General features: G+C 42.1%; 1 long non-coding RNA gene across 1 annotated transcript in view; it reads right to left on the reverse strand.

The window, feature by feature from the left end:
• LOC121487857 overlaps positions 1 to 21,198 on the reverse strand; it is a 64,870-nt gene that overhangs the window by 8,626 nt on the left and 35,046 nt on the right. The window contains exons 3-4 of the long non-coding RNA XR_005986925.1: positions 6,659 to 6,714; positions 4,284 to 4,391 (exon numbers count right to left, since the gene is read on the reverse strand). This is a non-coding gene — a long non-coding RNA (uncharacterized LOC121487857). The remainder of the gene's footprint in view (positions 1 to 4,283; positions 4,392 to 6,658; positions 6,715 to 21,198) is intronic.

Consider the following 21,198-nt stretch of genomic DNA (forward strand, 5'->3'; position numbering starts at 1 on the left):
CTCCAAAATGGTAGTAATGTGTCACCAAGCCATCAACATGGGTCTTTCTTTAAAAAAGAAAAAAGGGCAGCCTGGGTGGCTCAGTGGTTTAGCGCTGCCTTCAGCCCAGGGCGTGATCCTGGAGACCCCGGATCGAGTCCCACATCAGGCTCCCCACATGGAGCCTGCTTCTCCCTCTGCCTGTGTCTCTGCCTCTCTCTCTCTCTCTCTCTCTCTCTCTCTCTCTCTCTCTCTCTGTCTCTCATGAATAAATAAATAAAATCTTTAAAAAGAAAGAAAGAAAGAAGAAAAAAAAATGTTAGCCACACAGTCTGTGACCAGAAAACATAGAGGAGCTATCTCAATGAGCTAGAAATGTTTAAATCTACCATCCTTCAATCCAGAACACTGTTTGAGGTGGGCTTGTCATCTTAAGGAGAGAAAGGATTCCCAGGAGTGTTTCTAAAGTAGAAAAAGGCTTTGGCACATAATCAACTATATCATCGGCTCAGTTACACAACTCACTGCTGTGAGTGACAGATGCTGGGATCTTGAAATTAATTTCCTTTGGCTCATTCTTAGTAGCTCTGTATACCTGGAGTGTTTGGCATGAGATGTTTCTGGTTGGAGAATGAATGTTGGAAGCAGAAATGCTACATTTCAGTTGCCCTCTCATCAGAAGAGGCAGAGACCAAACTTAGCCCAGCACATACTAACAATGAGTAAGATCAAAGTATGCTTTCAGAATGCAAAAGAGACTGGGATACCTAGCAAGTAGTCCAAAGCAGAAACTGATGATAAAGACAGTAATAATAAAAATAATAGTGAAATGTATTGATTGGGGAGATTTCAATCAGATGCCTAGCCGGCATCCATGCCTCCCTTCTTCTTTCCTAACAGAACCTCAATTTTGTTCAGCCATCCAATCTCCCTCCATGCAACCACAAGGGAAGTTGAGATACCCCTTAACTCCTAGGTGATTCCATTGGTTAAATTCTTCCTACAGGGATTGGTCAGAACAGGCATGTGAACCAATTCTGGCCAATGAGAGGTAAACAATTTTGCTGATGGGATTGAAAAAAAAAAACTTTTTGTTTCAGATAGAGTCACAGAAAAGACAGACATTCTTCATTCTTCTTTTTCCCTAGGACACTGACACATCTAGACAGCAGTCATTCTATTACCATCTTGATTATGGAGACAAAACTCAAGATCGCAAAACAGAAATATGGAAAGAACCAGGTTCTTGAGGACATCACCAAAGAACTAATTTAACCAACATTGAGTATATCCTCTCCCTGAACCTCCGGTTATATGAGCTATCACACTTCTTTTAAAGCCTCTCTGAGGGGCACCTGGGTTGCTCAGTGGTTGAGCATCTGCCTTTGGCTCAGATGGTGATCCCAGGGTCCTCCCACAGGGAGCCTACTTCTCCCTCTGCTTGTGTCTCTGCCTCTCTCTGTGTCTCTCATGACTAGATAAATTAGAAATCTTAAAAAAAAAAAAAAAAGCCTCTCTGAACAGGAAGTTCAATCACTTGCAGCTAAAAACATCCCAAATTAGAGAATATTTACCATATGCCAGCCACTGTGCTTGGTACCCTGGAAGAATTATTTTCCTTTAGCCTTGTGGCAGCCCTGTAAGATGAATATTATCATTATCCCATTCTATAGTTGAGAAAATGAAGTCTTGGAGAGGTTAAATATGTGCTCAAAATCGGTTGGTAAGTGATGGAGACTAGATTCAAAATATAAGCAGTTCAATCCCAGAACCTACACTTTTAACTGCTATACAACCCAAAAAAGGGAAAAACTTGTTCCAAAAGTACCATACATCAGTATCACTCAGGGATTGAAACTGAGGTCTAGCACTCTTTCAATGTTCATGTAGACAGTGATGATTTCAGAGATCAAGAACCAGTGTGGTCTCTCCCATCACCATTAAACCAAAGCATCCCTTCTCACGGGACCTACAGTCTGGCTTAAATGATTGGCCCTTCTCTTTAATCATTGGCCACATTCTCTGGCTCTCTATAGTCATCTCCTTGCCACCTTTTTCTTCATTTCGGTCTTGTTAGCTCATTAATTTACTTTTTGCAGCCATTGAAGAGAGACATGTGATTCTCCTGGAAAACCCCCGTAGCAAGGGCAAGATCATTGCTAGTGAGAAGTTCTCATCAACAAGGAAATTAGGCTGTCTACTCGGGGTGTGGAGTATGAGTTGGCAGGTTTCCTATGTTAATTGGTTTCAGTCTTGATTCATCGGGTCCCCCAAGCCAGGTGACAGCTCAACAGTACCCAGCAGTTGCAGGCATGGAAGGAAAGCAAACACTTAAAGCTGCTTCAAGCTGAGGATAAGTCACCAGGAGCTTTACCATGGGGACTCAGAGGCCTTGTTGTGTCTGAGTGAGGGGACAGACTAATGATGGCAATGTCATCATGCTAATAAGGCAAACAGGCAGAGGGGGCCCACCCTTGCATTGTGGGGTTCAGGAAATGGAAAGGCAATAGGATGTCATTTATGAGCATAGTCTTATAATTAAGCAGATGTGCATTTGACTCCAAATTCAGTTACTTGTTAGCTGATAAATGCAAAAAAGAGTGAGTAATAGAACTTTCCTAAATCTCCGTTTTCTCATTTGTAAACAACGAGGGTAAGATGGTTGTAGGAATAATGCTGAGCATTATTCCTGACACATAGTAAATGCTCAATGCATTTGAAGATAATGATGTTGGCTGCAAAGATAATGATGAAAAAAATTGAATATAGAACATATGTTAACTCTCATGGTCAAAGTTTCTCCTTAAGAACAACTCCAGATAGGGATCCCTGGGTGGCGCAGCGGTTTAGCGCCTGCCTTTGGCCCAGGGCGCGATCCTGGAGACCCAGGATCGAATCCCACGTCGGGCTCCCAGTGCATGGAGCCTGCTTCTACCTCTGCCTATGTCTCTGCCTCTCTCTCTCTCTCTCTCTCTCTCTCTCTCTCTCTCTGTGACTATCATAAATAAAAAAATAAAAAATTAAAAAAAAAAAGAACAACTCCAGATAGATTCCAGCCTTATTCAAAATTTCCGCTTCTATTCTGCCCTGTGCCCCTACATTTCTATTCTGCCCCGTGCCCCTACATTCCCTCCATAAGGAAAGTACAAGTCAGTGCACTTGAACTTTACCCAAACAATCAACTGTCTCTACTGTGGCTGCTACAAAGATGATTTCCTAATGTATCAAGCTTTGTTAATGATAAATATCCACCTCAGCTCAGTATATCCAATTAGTCAGGCTACATACAGGGTTGGAAAAAGTGAACCAACATGGATATGGTTAGTTTCAAGAGGGAATGTTGGTTATAAGGTAACTGAGCCTCAGCATTCAGACCTATTACAATGATTTTATCAGGTTCATGGTGAAAAGATTTGGACCATCTTTATTCAAATATTTCCCCAGGATTTAATTTACATTTACCATGGAATAAGGTGTGGCTTTCTAGTAGCCAAAATATACATCTCTTATTTGACATGGTTTCAAGAAAGATTTGTACTCAGGTTCCCTAAATCTATGGATAGAAGTAGATTATCATATGAGCAATGCATGGGCATCATCTTTAATTGGCTTCAGTTTACCTATTTGTTGTGCCTGTATGTGTAAAGCTAAAATACATAAACAAAGTGATCCACTGCAGTTATAATTTTGTTCCATGGAGCCCTAGAGGTGTGGTAGAGGTATACCAAAGGTCCGGGGCTAGAGGAGCACTGGAAATGCCCACCCCTAACTTTGGTCAGACCATTTATTTCTGTTTTACATATTGGGTTTCCACATAATACTACTTAAAACTTACACACACACAAAGTTTGGAAATCACCCTCCTAATTGAACCCACTCATATTTCAAGAGAGTAAACTGCAGCCCACGGAAGTCAAGTGACTTGCCTGAGATTGCACAGTTACCTACTAATGGAATCCAAACCAGACTTCCAGACTTGAAAATCAGCACTCTTGCCTAAGAAAAACCACTGAAGTATTATCCCGCAAACATGCACTTCTAATCCTCCTGCCTGCCACTGTCAACATCAACAGACACTACTGCCACATACCTACTTAAGAGTGAATGGTACTGTATTTGGCTCCTTGGGGCTTAGGGAGCAAAGGATAATATCAGGGAAGGCCTCCTGGAGAGCTAATACCTGAACAAAGTTTGAATGGTGCATATGAGTTTACCAGTTGGAAAAGGCAAGAAATGGCAGCACTCCCAACATTAAAGCTCTTTGATATTAAGAATATTATAAATGTCAGGCATATTGTTCTTACCAAGTTTCCATGTGCATCAGTCAGAGTCCGTCAGGAAACAAGAAGCATATTACTATTTCAAATACAGCGGATTCAATCCAAGAAACTAGTTGCAAAGTCTTGGAAGTGCTAAAAGAACAAAAAGAGAAAAGGACATAAGACAGAACATAGGAGCCTACAGAAAGCGGCTATTTCTCTGAGGGCTGGGACAGATGATAACATGTTATTATCCAAGACCCAAAATGCACTAGACCGCACCACTGGGAGAAAGAGTGCCAGGAAGAGTGATAGAACCACCAAGGAGGACCCACTGGGACTGTACTGGGACCAATCAGGAGGCCTCTCCCAGACCAGTGCTGAGCTATTGTGACTGAACTGTAAAGGATACAGTTACTCCCAAAGATCCCATGAGAAATGGTGAGAGAGAGAACATACCTTCCCACCTCCTACTATGTTCCAACTTCCTACCAGTGCTTCACATTGGCTGAACCTATCAAGGGAGCCTAGGATCCATGGTTTGCAGGGGTCCAGGCCCTGTGCAAAGTAGAACACTAAAGGGCAAGCATGGTGCTAAGAATAAGCAGGCAGATAACTGCACATCACATTTTCTAAATATAATGATCTTGTCAGCAGCTTCTCCATAGTTCTCAAATTCAAGCTCTGCTCTCCTCCTTTCCACAAACTGACACACTGACACACTGATATATCCTCAATAGTAAAGAGCCTAGAACTTGGTAGTGGACCTTTGTAATTTTTGGTCTGCCCAGTACCTGAAACCTCCTTCAATGTGGGGGAGATTCTCTGTTGTACAAAGACAAATTGATTTCCCAGCTAGATCCTTGATTTCCCAGCTTCCCCTGCAGCTAGGAGGTGGCACATGACCCATAATCCACCAATCAGACACACTTGCTCTTGGACTTGGAATTGAGTGCTAGTAACCCAGAGTACAGACAGAGAAGTTCCAACCTGGTGGAGAAGTAGCTCTATCTGGGTTCCCAGGGCCATAATAGTAGCTACATCTGAGGTTCAGTAACATCCAGGCTCCAATGGCTGTGGCCACTGTGTCCTTACTGAACTAATTCTATCATTTGATCTAGCCCTTATTTTCTACCCTTCCCAAGGATTTTGAAAACTACCCAACTCTTTTCAATAATTTCATTTTCTGCTTAAATCATCTAGAATAATTCTCCATTGTTTGTAACCAAGAATCTTGGCCAGCATAAACTCCTTCACTGTTTTGTGGCCAGAGAACTTATATCTTGAGTCTAAAACTTATGATTGCCCAAAGGGTTCAGGGAATTTTATCTCCTGCCATACCGAAGAGAAATAGGCAATGGCAGGTAAATAGGCTTTGGTATGAAACCCTCCAGAAGTCCTGAGGAGCTGGGATAAGCTTCCAGCATCCAGCATCCAGCATCCAGAGGTGTGACAGCATGCTATCTCCAGCCACAGTGACCTTGCCAAAGAGTTCCTTGTCTCAAGGATCAACTCAAAACTCAATGGCAGAGATGGAGTCATCTGCCTGCCTCTCCCAGAGAAACACTCCATCTGGAAAGCTCTTGTCTCATCTCCTGCCCTCTTCCAGGCCAATCACAGTCAGAAATGATTGACCTCTGCTCCCTTGCAGTTTCAGAACTTCCAGCTTCCTTGCAATATTAGCCAAGGATCTTCCAAGGGTAGGATGCTTGCCCTGCTCCTCCTATTCCAAATCATTAACTATTTAATTAGTCATCTATTGCTGTATCATAAATTGCCTCAAAACTTTAGAACTTAAAACAATAGTCACTTATTGTCTCTTATGGTTTGGGGGGGCAGAATAAAGTTAGGGCAGAGTAGAAATGCTTATTTCTGCTTCCCAGTTTTTTAGGGTATCAGCTAGAAAACTCAAAGCCTGGAGGAGGCTGCACTCACCCACGGGCTATCAAGAATCACCAAGATTCTATCAGAATCTGGCTGTCAACTGGGGTCTAGCTTGGGCCATCAGCTGCAACACTCCCACACATGGTCTCTCCATAGCTCAGGCTTTCCTCCATGTCATGGCTGGGTTCTAAGAGCCAGGTTGGATTGCCTTCTACAATCAAAACTTGGAAGTCACGTGGCATCACTTCCACCACATTCCATTGTGCAAGGGAGTTAACATGGATCCACCCTGTTTCATGGAGAGGGAACAGAGATTTCACGTCTCAGGAGTGTCCATGTCACATTGTAAGATAAGGAGAGATATTGATGTGGCCATCTTGGGAAAATAGTTTCTGCCCCAGCCACCTTCAGTAATTCACAGGTTAAGAAGGTCTCTGTGGGCTCATTCTCCTTGGATCACGCAACAACTCACTCTGTACCTGCCCTTCTAAGTAGACCACCTTCAGTGAGTACAGGATGCACTATTACCTACCCACCTTCTAAGATGAGGACTGTATTCAGTGAGTCCCAGATAGTCTTCTGGATCTTTCTTCTAAAGAAAAACAAACAAGTGCAAATGTCATTTTAGCCAGGCTCCCAGTCATGCACGTAAACCCAAAGATATTAATTTCAATAACCCCAAAGAGAAAAGACTTTAATTAATAAAATCACGAATGAAAAAGGAGAGATCACAACCAATACCAAGGAAATACAAACAATTTTAAAAACATATTATGAGCAACTATCCGCCAATAAATTAGGCAATCTAGAAGAAATGGACACATTTCTGGAAAACCACAAACTACCAAAACTAGAACAGGAAGAAATAGAAAACAGGCCAATAACCAGGGAGGAAATTGAAGCAGTCATCAAAAACCTCCCAAGACACAAGAGTCCAGGACCAGATGGCTTCCCAGGGGAATTCTATCAAACGTTTAAAGAAGAAATCATACCTATTCTACTAAAGCTGTTCCAAAAAATAAAAAGGAGTGGAATACTTCCAAACTCATTCTATGAGACCAGCATCACCTTAATTCCAAAACCAGACAAAGACCCCACCAAAAAGGAGAATTATAGACCAATATCCCTGATGAACACAGATGCAAAAATTCTAATCAAGATACTAGCCAATAGGATCCAATAGTACATTAAGAAGATTATTCACCATGACCAAGTGGGATTTATCCCCAGGATGCAAGGCTGGTTCAACACTCGTAAAGCAATCAACATGATAGATCATATCAACAAGAGGAAAAACAAGAACCATAGGATCCTCTCAATAGATGCAGAGAAAGCATTTGACAAAATATAACATCCATTCCTGATCAAAACTCTTCAGAGTATAGGGATAGAGGGAACATTCCTCAGCATCTTAAAAGCCATCTACGAAAAGCCCACAGCAAATATCATTCTCAATGGGGAAACACTGGGAGCCTTTCCCCTAAGATCAGGAACACCACAGGGATGTCCACTTTCACCACTGCTATTCAACATAGTATTAGAAGTCCTAGCCTCAGCAATCAGGCAACAAAAAGAAATTAAAAACATTCAAATTAGCAAAGAAGAAGTCAAACTCTCCCTCTTTGCAGATGACATGATACTGTACATAGAAAACCCAAAAGACTCCACCCCAAGATTGCTAGAACTCAAACAGCAATTTGGCAGTGTGGCAGGATACAAAATCAATGCCCAGAAATCAGTGGCATCTCTATACACTAATGAAGAAAGAGAAATTAAGGAGTCAGTCCCATTTACAATTGCACCCAAAAGCATAAGATACCTAGGAATAAACCTAACCAAAGAGGTAAAGGATCCACACTCTAAAAACTACAGAACACTTCTGAAAGAAATTGAGGAAGACACAAAGAGATGGAAAAATATTCCATGCTCATGGATTGGAAGAACGAATATTGTGAAAATGTCAATGCTACCCAGGGCAATTTACACATTTAGTGCAATCCCTATCAAAATACCATGGACTTTCTTCAGAGAGTTGGAATAAATCATCTTAAGATTTGTGTGGAATCAGAAAAGACCCCGAATAGCCAGGGGAGTATTGAAAAAGAAAACCAGAGCCAGAGGCATCACAATGCCAGATTTCAGGTTGTACTACAAAGCTGTGGTCATCAAGACAGTGTGGTACTGGCACAAAAACAGACACATAGATCAATGGAACAGAATAGAGAATCCAAAAATGGGCCCTCAACTCTATGGTCCACTAATATTCAACAAAGCAGGAAAGACTATCCACTGGAAAAAGGACAGTCTCTTCAATAAATGGTGCAGGGAAAATTGGACAGCCATGTGCAGAAGAATGAAACTAGACCAGTCTCTTACACCAAACACAAAGATAAACTCAAAATGGATGAAAGATCTAAATGTGAGATAAGAATCCATCAAAATCCTCGAGGAGAACACAGGCAACACTCTTTTTTTTTTAAGATTTTATTTATTTATTCATAGACACAGAGAGAGAGAGAGGCAGAGACACAGGCAGAGGGAGAAGCAGGCTCCATGCAGGGAGCCTGATGTGGGACTCGATCCCTGGTCTCCAGGATCACGCCCTGGGCTGAAGACGGCGCCAAACCGCTGCACCACCGGGGCTGCCCGGCAACACCCTTTTTGAACTTGGCCACAGCAAGTTCTTGCAAGATACATCCATGAAGGCAAGGGAAACAAAAGCAAAAATGAATTATTGGGACTTCATCAAGATCAAAAGCTTCTGCACAGCAAAAGAAACAGTCAACAAAACTAAAAGACACCCTGCAGAATGGGAGAAGATAATTGCAAATGACCTATCAGATAAAGGGCTAGTATCCAAGATCTATAAAGAACTTGTTAAACTCAACAGCAAAGAAACAAACAATCCAATCATGAAATGGGCAAAAGACATGAACAGAAATCTCACAGAGGAAGACATAGACATGGCCTAGAAGCACATGAGAAAATGCTCCGCATCAGTTGCCATCAGGGAAATACAAACAAACCACAATGAGATCCCACCTCACAGCAGTGAGAATGGTGAAAATTAACAAGGCAGGAAACAACAAATATTGGAGAGGATGTAGAGAAAGGGGAACCCTCTTTCACATTGGTGGGAATGTGAACTGGTGCAGCCCCTCTGGAAAACTGTGTGGAGGTTCCTCAAAGAGTTAAAAATAGACCTGCCCTACAACCCAGCAATTGCACTGCTGGGGATTTACCCCAAAGATACAGATGCAGTGAAACGCCGGAACACCTGCACCCCAATGTTTATATCATAATGTCCACAATAGCCAAACTGTGGAAGGAACCTCTGTGTCCACTGAAAGATGAATGGATAAAGAAGATGTGGTGTATGTATACAGTGGAATATTCCTCAGCCATTAGAAATGACAAATGCCCACCATTTGCTTCAACGTGGATGGAACTGGAGGGTATTATGCTGAGTGAAGTAAGTCAATCGGAGAAGGACAAACATTATATGGTCTCATTCATTTGGGGAATATAAGAAATAGTGAAAGGGAATAAAGGAAAAAGGAGAGAAAATGAGTGGGAAATATCAGTGAGGGTGACAGAACGTGAGAGACATCTAACTCTGGGAAACAAACAAGGGGTAGTGGAAGGGGAGGTGGGCTGGGTGTGGGAGTGACCAGGTGATGGGCACTGAGAGGGGCACTTGATGGGATGAGCTTGGGTGATATGCTGTATGTTGGCAAATCGAACTTCAATTAAAAAATATACAAAAAAAAGAAAAAAATTGCAATAACCCCTCAGAGCTCTACACTGCTTTAGAGCTCACATTGTACTCTGCTTTCATAGACTCATTTAATCAATAAACTCTGAGATGACTTTTCTGATGAAAAAAAGGAAGTAACTAAAACCACTCAGTGTTAAGTACAAACGTGGCTCGAAAATCACTCATGCTACACTTCTCCAGCTCAGCTTGTGCCGCCTTGAATTATGTTCATGAAGACCCAACCCCCCCGGAGCTGACACTTGGCATGAAATATGGTCCACGTGAGCAAGCCTGTGTAGATGGGAGAGGAAACCAGGTAGGATGGTGGCTCACACAACAGGAAGAAGAGGCCATCACGAACTTGACTTAATATGCCCAAGCTGGTAGGGTTCGGATCATTTGAAGGTGGAAAGGCATCAAATGAATTGACTGTGCTTTTAGCCTTCCAGCAAAGCATCAGTTATTCATTGCTGAGAATGTTCCTCACACCCTCCTGTGGCCCTGTTCCCTCAGTTCTTCTGCTGCAGTCTAGGCCTTACTCCATGTGAGCCAAGGGCAAAGTGGTGTCAGGGAAGTCGGAATTGGGTACCAACGCTGGCTGCTCAAAACACAGATGTTCTAGGCCCTGATTTTGGTCACTTTAGTTTTCTACCATGCCTGCAAAATAGGAGTCAATTGCACTTGTCAAAAAGCTTGAGTTATGGATACTGAAACTCAAAACGGGCTCCAGCTGGTAAATAAAAGTAGTAACTATCCCTTGAAGATGCTTAGTTTATGCCAGCCACTGAACTATGACCTTTATAGATATCATTTGATTTAATGATTTAACCAAATTGATTAATCAGACACAGGTTTTTGTATTAATATGTACCAAGGCTTCTTGGAACTTATATTCTGGAAGGTATGTGCTATTAGAGGTAGAACTAATGGGATTCTAGAGGTAGCCCCGTGGGATTCTAGAGCCTGACATGTTAAGTGCAAAGCCAGAGAGCCCCATGCTTCTATGTCCACCATGACCCAAGGGGGCTTGTTCCAAGTGTCAAGTGGTTCATCTCAGGATGCAGGGCTCAGCAGGTGGAGTTGGAGTTTCCATCTTGGTGATCTGCAGAGACCACTCAAAGGAGGGAAATGGAGAAGCTCGACGAGGCCCAATCCATGTAGGAAAAATGTCAGAAGTACCAGCCAGGCCTGGGATTTCAGTCCCAGCTCTGCCACTTACTAATTGTGTGAGCTTGGATGAATTATCCCAGAAATTAAAGATAGATTAAAGAGAAAGATAGCTTTACCTCAGTTCAGTTCAGATTTTGCTGCAAAAACTGCAAGCTTATATCAAAAATAAACAGATGAATTCCAAATCTATTTTGTTCTTATGTTCCATTTTCAGGGCATTTGGATTTTCAGAATTATGGAGGAGAATTGTAAACAAGATGATTTGAAATAGCAATACAGGCAATGAAGACAATCAAAGGGGGAAATGAGATCTAGAAGGAGGCAGGAACAGAGCAGCTCAGGTAAGATGGGCGTTCATCCAAAGCCCCCTGCACGGCCTTTGCCACACAGCCTCTCATGTCATCTTCTTGCTCCCGGGGGTAATGTTGTCACTTCCCTTTGACAAATCAGGAATGGGAGAACTGGTACCATTAAGAGCCTCATTCTAGGCCAGCATTCCCCAAAACTCCACAAGCAAGTAGCATGCCTGGTCTCACATGCACTCTGCTAATCCTTAAGCTTCTCCTTTTAATCATATCAGTTGTTTTTAAACTATATAAATTGATTTTTAAAGGAAGCATTATAGAACCATTGAAAATGGAAAAATAGTATCTTTGTAGTGCATGTAAAATACATAGCTCTTAACAGTGTTCAGTGTTTGCCTCGGCACCACCTAAACATTATCTATGCACATCATGCTTTGGGAAATGCTGACCTAGGCCAACAAGTGGACCTGGCCTAAGCCCAATCCACTTCCTCTCACCTGCCATTGCCCTTCTAGACCAGAATGGCAGGAAAGACCAACTGGATCCATTTCAAAACCAGCCCACTACATCTCAGAACCAAAGGGACCTTCACCTTTTTAGGAAACTGTCCAGAATGGACTCTGAAGAAGAAGACATGCCACCAGGTACTGCGCTAAGTGCTTTACCAACAGAACTTTGTTGAAGCTTAACAACCCTGGTAGATGCCACAGCTATCTTCATTTCATAGAAGAGGACACCAAGACTGGAGGAGGTCCAGATCACAAAGTCACCAGAAGCAAAGCTGGCATTCAGGTCTTAGGCCTCCAAAGCTTGCACTCAACATTTACAGTCCCAGCCTTCCCTAATGTCATCCCCATCCTCTCCTAGGCATTCCAGAGACCTGTTCTATGCAACTGCACTAAAATCTTAACATAGCAGTTTGCAGGGGTTGTGCATGTGTCTTCCTCACCCATCAAACTATGAGCTCCTAGAAGACACAACTCATGTTTTAATGCTCCCAGAAGACTCTAAGATCCATGAAAACAGGGATCATTTCTGTCTTGTTCTGTGTCCCCTTCATAGAATGTAGTGCCTGATACCCATAGGAGATGCTCAGTAAATATTTGTTGAATGAATGAATGAATGAATGAATGGATAATGGGCAAAAGTATGGCTGAGTGTCCACCCCATGAATCTGGTATCCTGGTACCCAGTGCAGTGCTTGGCACATACAAGGATCTCCAGGAAGATTTGTGGAATCCATAAATGACATCTGTTACTTGAAGATTAAGCAGAACAAAGATTTTATAATTTTATTTCCTAGAAATGAATGCAGTTTAAATGGGGCGTTCTTCTGCTTAAGTAAATAAATAAGCAAACAAGCACCGACAGGCAAAGGAAGAAGAGAGAACACTTTCCAACTCAGTTACTCAAGATCAATGTAGACAGCTTAAAACCTTAAAAGCCTTGGATCTGAAACCAAACCTGAGCCTGAAAGGAGTCATCTTTTCAGCACCATGTTGCCACAAGAACGCTCGCTATAATTCCCACCGCGTGCATCAATTCCCCAGAGACGGGATGGCATCGACCAATTTTAAGTGATTAAATGTGTTCCTGGAATTCTCAAGTGTTCCTTCTGACTCAGATGGAAGGTTCATGCTCTGGGAGGAGAGGACACATCTGATGATTTATTGTTCAGGGAATGTGGGTGTGGAAGTGTGGGGAGGAAAGGTAGGGGCACAATAGGTCCCTTATTTTGCAGGATTTGGAAACATAATATTATGTGAAACCAAGTGCATATTGAAGAGCACATTAAGTCCTCTGTCAAATCCATTCTTGTTTTACGATGTGATCATCTCAGGGTAACATACTCATCAGCCTCGCTCCGCTGGGATCTTAAGTGTAACCACCCCCTCGACAAAATGCTCAAGGACAGAGAGCACTGCCCAGCACAGGGCAGGAAAAGCACCTATTTCTCCTAGTCACCACAACAGAATCTCAGTGCCCAGTACATCAGAATCCAAAAATTCCCTTCTGTGATAATGAAAGAGCTCCATGGAAGAATTCTGTCCAGATCCCAAATAATTATTTACATAATATGGAGCAATTTGAAAATTGCTTGCATTTTTTTCCTTTCCTTTTTTTACTCCCCAGCAACCCTTTAAGGCCAACTGGCAATGTCCCCCCACGCAACTGAAGAGAAAATCAAGGCTCAGCCCAGCAAGCCGCTAACCAAAGTCACACGGCAAGGAGGTAGCAGAGCCGAGATGGACATGCAGATTCTGGGACTTGGGGCTATTTTCCTGGATGCCTCTGCCTCTCTCACTGGCTTATTTGGCTACGTCTCAGACCAGTCCCATGCATGGATAAAGCAGATTGTCACTGAAGCAGATTTTTTAAAACTTTTCTGCCCCAAAATATGTTTCTTTTAATGGCCTTCCAAGGCACCTGAGATCCCTATCCACCTCTCTCCAAGGTCAAGAGTCAACACATTACCCTCCACCGAATGGTTCCATCTGAGTCTTCAAAACAGCCCAGGACTATCTCTGTTGGTGGAACATCTGAGTCAAAATTTGGCTTCCAGGGCAGCCTGGGTGGCTCAGAGGTTTAGTGCCGGCTTCATCCCAGGGCATGATCCTGGAGACCCGGGATCTAGTCCCACATCGGGCTCCCTGCATGGAGCCTGCTTCTCCCCCTGCCTGTGTCTCTGCCTCTCTGTCTCTCTCTCTCTGTTCGTCTCTCATGAATAAACTAAAAAAAAAAAAAAAAAAAGATTTGGCTTCCAGGCTCCCTTCATCTTTCATATGAAAAGCCTGAATCACACAATCTTCGAAGTCCCTTCCTACAGAGACATTTTCTGTCACTCTGAGGTAAGCAGGCATCTTAGGAGTTTGGCCACCTCTTCTAGGTCCACTTATTAAAGGCCCAATATCAGGATAGGGATAAGGGACACTGGCACCTGAAAAGAAATATCCCTGCCAGAGCCTGGTATGCCTGGACACTCGGAGATTGGAACAGCTCCTGCCTCTAATGCCATCGAGCTAATAACACCCGCTGCCCCTTCCTGCTCCCTCCCCCTCTCCTCGCTCAGCCTGGCAAGGCTGGCAAACCACAGGCAGAGAAGCCCTGAGCAAAGTATCGCTGCTGGCTCTATCTATGACTCCACTCAAAGAAACCAGTTGTCTTAGTATCTGTGACCCTGCCCAAATATGTTTGGCTGCTTCTGGATTGCCAGAGAGAACCACTGAAGGATGGCCCCTTCTGGCCTCTGCCATAACCACAACCCTGCAAGTTTGCTGCTCTCCTCTAAAAACAGAGATAAGAGAGACAGAGACTGAGAGAGATAGAAGGTTTGGGGAAAGAGAAAAAAGAAAGACTGACTCATGAGATAGCCATAAGACCTAAGGATAGAGACAATTACTGCATAGATTTTAAACGCCACTGGATCCCAGAACCTGATTCCCAGGAGGGGTATGTGTATGTCTGCGTGTCTGCGTGTGGCAACTGAAACACTGATAAAGCTCTAATTCTCAATAATACTCAATAATTTCTGCCTCTGACTTATTTTCATAACCTAGGGGTTAGATCAAGAATATAAACATTAGGAACACCTGGGTGGCTCAGTGGTTGAGCATCTGCTTTTGGCTCAGGTCATGATCCAAGGGTCCTGGGATGGAGTCTCACATTGGGATCCCTGCATGGAGCCTGCTTCTCACTCTGCCTATGTCTCTACCTCTCCCTCTGTGTCTCTCATGAATAAATAAATAATTTTAAAAAAAGAATATAAACATTAGGCACTGTTAGCACATCAGATATACATTTATAGATTCCAACAGGGTGATTTTAAATATTTTCTTATTGTTTTAAATTACTAACTATTGACTATTTGCAAGATACCCATCACTATCTAAGAACTTCATTTATATTATCTCATTTAATCCTTAAAACACTTTTTGAAATTATCATGGCAGTACTGATTGCTTATTTTGGAGGGAAGTTTCCTCACTATCTGGTGCTAATATCAATGAATAGAAACTAAGGTAAAAGCTTGGGAGGAGTGTCATTCTGAAGACAGATTTGAGCTACTCATTTTAGAACAGGAAGGCAAATAGATATTAGCTTAAGTGCCAGCCACAATTGAAAACTGGTGGGAGGATCCCTGGGTGGCGCAGGGGTTTGGCGCCTGCCTTTGGCCCAGGGCGCGATCCTGGAGACCCGGGATCGAATCCCACGTCGGGCTCCCGGTGCATGGAGCCTGCTTCTCCCTCTGCCTGTGACTCTGCCTCTCTCTCTCTCTGTGACTATCATTAAAAAAAAAAAAAAAACTTTAAAAAAATATTAGAAAAAAAGAAAACTGGTGGGAACCTAAAGTGTTGGTTTGAAAAAGATTCTGTGATTAAGTCTGAGTTTAGTAGGAAAGAGTGACATGATTGACAGGGAATGTATGTCATGGATACTAGCGAGAGAAGTGTCACTACATGCGACAAGTATTTGCCATCTCTACTAAAAAACAAATTCCAGATCTATTCTCCTGTGCAGGACTCCAAAATATGCCTGTCTAGAGAGCACCATTTATATAGATTTTTATGTAAATGGAACCCCCAGAATTGTGCAGTCCATAGCCTGTACAACTGTACCTGGCAGCCCTGCTCCTATTATCTCTCATGGACATAAAACTTGAGGTAGGAGATGATGACCCAGGTGTAGAGATGGGTCCTTAAAGGGTAGGTGCTTTAGTGCAAAGAGCTCTAAATGGGAATTTAAGAACCCTTGGCTCTGCTCTTAATTTGTGGTGTGTCCTGTGGTGAGCTCTTTTCCTTTTCTAGATTTCAGATTTCTAGCTTATGAAATGAGCTGTTTAGACCACAGGTCCCTGAAATCCCTGCCAAACATGTATGTTGTGACCTTTGCTGCTGATTTTGCCACCCAACATCTCTCCCTCTTGTGACATCATAGCCCAATTTTGTTTGGGGGAGCTGACCTCACCACTCTCAACTTTTAAGCTTTACTCCAGTTGTGAGCATATCACTGAACTAAACCAAGCAGTGCATCTCATGCACCCCGTAACCCCCAGCCAGTGACTGGTTCAGAGTTGGACCCATAACTCAAATAGGGCTGTGAGGCTGAAGTCCAGAGAATTTTTAAATCTAGCACAGAAAGGGGTTTTCATCTTTTCTACTGGATATAAACCTGGAAAGATGTAGTAGCCCCAAGAAGTGTTGGCAGTAATTTGTGGGAACATGATGGGAAACCTTGTTTAAAAATAGATCCCTGGGGTACCTGGGTGGCTCAGTCAGTTGAGCGTCTGACTCTTAATTGGCTCAGGTCATGATCTCAGAGTTGTGGGATCAAGTCCCGAGTAGGGCTATGTGCTCAGCAGGGAGTCTGCTTGAGGTTCTCTCTCTCCCTCTGCCCTGCCTCCCACTTTCTCTCTCCAAAATACATAAATAAGTCTTTTTTTTTTTTAATAGGCCTCGGACACCTGTGTTGCTCAGTGGTTGAGCATCTGCCTTCGGCTCAGGGCATGATCCTGGGGTCCTGGGATCGAGTCTCGTATCGGCTTCCTGCAAAGAGCCTGCTTCTCCCTCTACCTATCTCTCTGTGTGTCTCTCATGAATAAATAAAGAGAATATTTTTAAAATAAACAAATAAAAATGTTAAAAATAGACCTTTTATGAAAGAAGCAAATTTAAAAAAAAAAATAGAGAATCTGTATTCTGGTACTGTTTGAGCCCTGTATCAAGCTTCACCTGAAGCCAGAGATTCTTTGACACGAACCAATAAATTCTTTGTGCTTAAGTAGGCTGGCACAGACTTTCCACTAAAAGAATCCTCACTGAATATATCTGAATTCGTGAATCTATAGAGTGAAATTTGCACCCTTGACCTCTGGCTAAAACTGGCCTTGGTATAACTGACAAGAGCCCAAGAGAAATGGGAAGTCTGCATGTCGCTGTGAGATGCTCAATATGCATCCCAAATTCCATCTATGTGCTTCTCCCACACATATCACTCACGCACAAAGGGACTGGGGAAATGAAACAAGTTATTGCCATGCTTACCAAGACTTCCTCTTCCAAGTGAGTGCTCTTATCAAAGCAGCTAACCGGGGAGGGAGGCTGTGGATTTATTTCTTAATGTCAAAAATGCTTCTAGTACTCTTTTTTGAAGTAGTACAGATACAGTTTGCAAAAACCCCAATGAGAATGCTGTAGATCAAAATTACAACAAACCTTCACTGACCACCCATTAGGTGTAAGGGGTTAGGACAAGCACTAGGAAATGAGAAACAACAACAAAAACATCCAAGGCCTCAGAGCATTTATAATTTAGAAGGAAAAAATAAGGCAGCTGCCCAATCCATCCAAACAGTGTACTCCTGCTGGCTCTTAAGAATAGTTTTCAAGTATTGAGTGGTTTTGTAGGCAAACTCTTCCTGCTTTTCTCTCCTCCATCCCATTTTGGATCCTTATGTGCTCTAGTGAATACCTGTGAGGCACCTCTTTCTATGGTCACCATAGAAGTCATCTCAGAATTATGTGACACCCCCCTTTCCCCTGGCAAAGGTGGATGGCCCAGGGCTGCTTACCTACCCAACCTGAGCCAATCATAAGACCCATTTCCCAGAAATAGCCAACTGGCCCAGAGGCAGAACCTCTGACCCAAGCAGACTTGTCTGAGCCCTTCTGTGGAAGTTTGGGAATAAGATGGAAAGAAGCCAGGCTTTTTGTGGCTGCCTACATTCTAAGATGTAAAAATGGGAGTTGTTTTGTGGTTGTGTTTCTCATCATGTGGATCAGAGGAAAAGAGGTTTCATCCTGTGAAGGGAAACAAAGCTGAGATACAGTATATGAAGATTTATCCAAAGGGTCTTGAAGCCCTGGTTCCATTTGCTACTGAAGCCCAGATACATGCCAGGTTTTGAATTGCTTATTATATTCAACTGACTTATAATAAATTCTTGGTTTTGCTTAAGCTAGTTGCAGCTGATATTCCATCAACTAGAGCAAAGAGTCCTTACAAACATGTGGGCCTGATAGATCTGATGTCTAGTCCCAGCATAAGTCTGTCCAGCCAGCCAGATTTGGTCCTCTCCCTAATTCCTGCTTTTGGACTTTTGTGGTTGTAAGTATTGCATCCCCCTCCAACATGATGCCTTCCAATACCCCAGGTAGGGCTTCCCCACCTGTATCTCAGCCCATAAAACTCCACTTTGATGCTCCTGCAAAGGCAGGGTCGGGGGTATTAAGACAAGAAATTCCCAAGAAACTACTGCACCCAGCTGCAGGTGTGGACTGTGCTATAGCAGTGTCTGACGTGTGCTGGGAGCACTGAAGAAGGACAAAGCAAATCTGGCTGCAAGGCTGAGGACGGTGTGTGGGAGAGGGGAGTTCCTGCTGGGACTTAGCCAACCTTCAAAGGCTGAGTGGGATTTTAATAAGTGGAAAAGATTGGGATTGTTAGGGGGAAGTCATCTTGGAAAGAATATTTCTAGCTAAAGGAACAAAATGGGCCAAAAAGTTTGTGGAAAAATGGTTAAGTACCATTTTAGTGAAGCTCTAAATTTAAAAAAGCCTCCCGTCTTGATTCCAGATTTGGATACAATTGATTTTGTCTTTCCAAAATTATTATTATTTTTTAGAAGAGGAAGACAATTGATTACATGTCTGTTTTAAAAGGGGGGGTAAGCCTTTAGAAAACAGGGGAAATTATGAAACCTTCTATAATCCCTCTACCTACTCCAATATAATCCCAGCTAATGTATTTGTTATATGTTTATCACCTCTTTTAAAATCACCTACACATTTCTATATGTATTGTAACAGCAGACTTTATTCATAAAGTTTGTCATCCTAGTTTTTTTCACTTCCAATATTTTCTGGAAAGGCTATTCATTAAGTATATACTACATCACAATTTTCCATCTCTGTCCTCTAAATGGCTGCATTGCCTTCTCCGAATGCTTTAAGCAATTCCCTACTAGCAGACTTTTAGGATGCTTCCAACTAGGTGTGAGTGTGTTTGTGTCAATTTGTTTTTATATCAAAACTGTGATAAACAGATCTTTGTGCATTTGTTTGCTTGTTTCTTTAAGGTAAATTCGAAGAAGTGGAATTGCTATGTTAAAGAATACACATTTGCAAGTCTTATAACACCTCTTGTCAACTCCCTTGACAAATGTGCCGATTTACACACCTATAGACACTGTATGGGATGATCAATTTTCTCTCACTCTTTCCAGACTTTTCAGACTTAATTTTATTCCTTTCTATCTGCCCAGTAGGTAAAAACTAGATATTTATCACTACACAAATTTGTATATGACTATTGATCATCAATATATTTTATTTAAGATTTATCCATTCACGTTCTTTTCACATTTTTATTTGGATGCTATTCATCTTTTCCTTGTTGATCTATAAGGATTTTTGAATATCTAGAATATTAATTATCCTTATTCATATAAGTTGAAAATCTTTTTAATACTTCTTGTGTTTTAACTTGATAATGTAGGAAATTTTGTTTTATGCTTCACATTTTTATTTATATTTGTACTTGTTTCTGTCATGATTTCTGATGTTGATTGTTAAAAAGAATTTCACTAACCCTAAGAACTAAAAATATGTACCTAGACTTTCTTCTAATATTTCTATGATTTAGATATTTTACATTTAAATGTCTAATTTATCTGGAGTGTATAATTCATGTAAAGTGAGAAGTAAGGCTCTAACTATTTTTTTCCAAGTATTTAAAATCTTCACCATTTGTGAAAAACGGAAATGTCATCTTTTCACATACTAATTTTCATGCATTGTTGAATCTAGTTTTAGATGATCTATTCTATTCTGGGAATCTGCCTGCCTAACCTCTGCCAGTGACATGGTCAAGCATTTTAATCTGGTAGGGCAATTCCCTGCACATAACCTTCCTTTCTCCAAATTTTCTTGGCTATTCTTAAGCATGTATTCTTCCAAAAGCACTTTGGAATCATTTGTTAAGTTCCCTCCAAATCTCATTGATATCTTTTTTATGTAATTGTCTTCAATTAATAGATTAAACTGTGGGACATTGACATCATTACAATACTTCCAGAAGTGTAACGTATCTTTCTATTTATTCAGGTCCGCTTTAGTGCTGCTCACTGAAGTTTTGTCATTTTCTCCGTAGAGGTCCCATACATTTCTTGTTAAAGAATAACTTCTGTTTCTCGCCCTGCTGCCATGCTCCCCTCTGACCTAACCCATCTGGAAGCAAGGGAGGTGGCAAGGGAGCCTAGAGGATGGGTGGGGTGAGCCCCCAGCCTTATAAAACAGCACAGGGGAAGTCATGGATGGATCTGAGACAGACCAGAGCTAGGTACCTAGGACTATCAATTCTAAAAATCACATCTGCTCTCAGATAATGGATATTTGACTCCACCATGATGGATGCAAGAATGTGCATTGGTTTGAGAACAATATTGGAAGAGGAGGAAAACATAGTTTTAATTGAATTATTGAAACAAGCTTATTGCCTGCTGAGGTTATTATTCTGAAAGAGAAAATCTACATTTGGGTGTATTTTTTTAAAGATTTTATTTATTTATTCATGAGAGACACAGAGGGAAGGCAGAGACATAGGCAGAGAGAGAAGCAGGCTCCTCAGAGGTAGCCTGATGTGGGACTTGATCCCAGGACTCTGGGATCACACCCTAAGCCAAAGGCAGGCGCTCAACCACTAAGCCACCCAGGCGTCCCCTACATTTGGATGCACTGACATTACTTTTAAGTAAGTACATTAATGTAGACTTATTTACTATGTAAACTATGTGTGCTATTCCAACAAGCTCCTAAGGAGTGGAGACCAAAGATGGTTCACTCTCTAC

Source organism: Vulpes lagopus, chromosome 3, assembly GCF_018345385.1.
Source record: "Vulpes lagopus strain Blue_001 chromosome 3, ASM1834538v1, whole genome shotgun sequence".
In the NCBI taxonomy this organism is placed as follows: domain Eukaryota; kingdom Metazoa; phylum Chordata; class Mammalia; order Carnivora; family Canidae; genus Vulpes; species Vulpes lagopus.